Genomic DNA, 2833 nt, shown 5'->3' on the forward strand with positions numbered 1-2833 from the left:
TCCTTTTAGATTTCAAAACATGTGGCATCTTGATGCTTCCTTTTTACAAATTGTTAAAAATAATTGGGAGGTGCCCCTTGCTCCTTCGGATAATGTGTCTGGTATGGTTAGATTTTGGTTTAAACTTAAGAGACTCAAGCAATTGCTTGCTTGGTGGAATAAATGTATCTTTAAGAATATTTTCACTAACATTTTGAAGGCGGAGGATGATGTGAACAAAGCTGAGTTGAATTTTATGAATGATTCTTCCTCTAATAACTTGTCTCTTATTAATGAGCTAAAACTATCTTATACAAGTTGTAGGAAAAGGAAGAAGTTTATTGGAGGCAAAAGGCTTCTTCTAAATTTCTTGTGGAAGGTGACCGTAACACTACATTTTTTTTATAATATTGCTAATCACAACAAAGTTAGTAGGCATATTCATAAAACCACTTTACCGGAGGGAAATATTATTGAAGATCCTGATGCTATTGCCTTTTCGGGGACCGAATTCTTTTTTAATCTTTTTAATTCTAATTTTTCTCCCATGTTGGACACTGATTTCTCTTTTATTCCTGCTCTTGTTTCTAAGGAGGAGAATAATTTACTCACTAAGAATCCTTATATGGATGAGATTTGGGAGAATTTAAATAGCATGAATGCTGATTCTGTTGCTGGTCCCGATGGCTTTACTAATAAATTTTTCCAAAAAGCTTGGGAAATTAATTTTTGGAACGATTATAGGCCTATTAGCTTATTGGTGGCTCTAAGTACCCAAAGTTTTTCACCACCACTTCTATTGCTCTCATTCCTAAGGCTCAAAAAATTAATTTTTGGAACGATTATAGGCCTATTAGCTTATGTTCCTTTTTCAATAAATTGATATCTAAAATTTTAATGGGAAGACTTGCTTTAATTCTTCCTAAAATCATCTCTTTGGAACAATCGGGTTTTGTTAAAGGCAAATCTATATTTGATAATGTCTTACTTGCGCAGGAATTAATTCACGATTTGGAGAAAAAGGTTGTTGGTGGGAACATTGTTTTCAAAATGGACATAACCAAAGCCTATGATAATCTTAACTGGGATTTTCTTTATGTTGTTTTACGTTTTTTGGCTTTAACTCTCAATTTATTAGATTAATTAAAAATAACATAGAATTCTGTTATTTCTCTGTTATTTTTAATGGTAAACCTCATGGCCTTAGACAAGGTGATCCCCTATCTTCTGCTCTTTTCATTATTGCTATGGAATTTTTATCTCGTGGCCTGAACCAATTTTTGAGAATGAATCCTAATTTGTTTTTTTGGATAGGGGGTGTTCTTCCTTTAACTCATATGAATTTTGCAGATAACTTCGTTATTTTCTCTAATGGTTCTAATCGGAATGTTCAAAAGCTTTCTAGGTTTCTTGAGAATTTTCAAAACATTAGTGGTTTAACTTTCAATAAAACCAAAAGATCCTTTTTTACTGCTAAATCGATTTCTACTTCTCGCATTCATAGTATTGAGAGAAAAACCGGTTTAATGATAAAGTCCCTTCCTATGAAATACTTGGGCACTCCTTTATTTAAAGGTAGAAAACCTTCCTTTTTTTTATGACATTTTCACTAACATTCAAAAGAAATTTACTTCGTGGGCTTTCAGTTATTTACCCTATGGTGGTAGACTTGTTCTTATTAAAAACATTCTTTGCTCTATTCCTATTTTTTTGCTTCATACTGTGGCTCCGAATATTAATGTCTCTAAAAGGTTGGAGGTTTTTTTCAACAAATTTCTTTGGGGATCCAAGACCGACTCTAATGTTATTTTGTGGGGGTCTTGAAAGAATTATTCTGGTACTATGGAAGAGGGAAAACTGGGGTTCAAAACTATACAAGATATGGCTCATACCTTCAATCATAAACTTTGGTTTAATTTTAGAACCAAGAAGAGTCTCTGGGCTAAATTTATGGTTTCTAAATATTGTGGGATGAAGCATCCTTTAAATTGCTCTTTCAAATTGGGTGATTCTCCTAACTGAAAAAGATTATGCAACATTAAATGGGAAGCTGAGAAGTTCGTCCAATGGGGTTTAGGTTGTGGTAATATTTATTTTTGGCAAGATAAATGGTTGGGTAATTTCTCTATTGATAACCTTTTATATACTCGTTCCATCTCTCAATGCAAAGTTAAGGAATTTTTTATCAATGACAGTTGGAACCTGAATTTACTTTACACTTTGTTGTCTGATTTCATTATCAAATTAATTGTAAATATTACTATCCATTCGGATATGGATGATTGCATCTTGTCCACTTGTTCCAATGATGGGAATTTTAGCACTAAACATGTTTGGAAGTTAATTAAGCATCCTATGCTGACTAATTTCATTAATGTTGCTTTCTGGCATGCTAGTATCCCCCCTACTTACACTTTTTTGGTTTGGAGGATATTGCATAGTTATCTTCCTGTGGATTCCTTGCTTATTAAGAAAGGCCTTTTTATTGTGTCTAAATGTCAATGCTGATATCATACTGAAAGTTTACTTCATGTCTTTGTTCAAGGCCCCATTACGATGAAAGTTTGGATTTATTTTTGTTGCAACTCGGGCTTCCGAGTTTATGATTTTGATGATAACAAATAATATTTATTAATCTCTTATTTCTCCTAATATTTGCAGTGCATATGTCTTTCTATGTTGACTAATATTTCAGGTACATCATGCACCATTCTTTGAAGATTCAAGGCTCAAGATTACATAGAATTGGTTGTATTAAATGTGTCTGTAATTTTCATTTATTGAGTCAAGTCTTGTAATAATGTATGTTAGTTTGTTGATCATGCACACAAACAGAGGGAGCAAAAAATGATTA

Source organism: Dendrobium catenatum, unplaced genomic scaffold, assembly GCF_001605985.2.
Source record: "Dendrobium catenatum unplaced genomic scaffold, ASM160598v2 fragScaff_scaffold_51, whole genome shotgun sequence".
NCBI lineage: Eukaryota > Viridiplantae > Streptophyta > Magnoliopsida > Asparagales > Orchidaceae > Dendrobium > Dendrobium catenatum.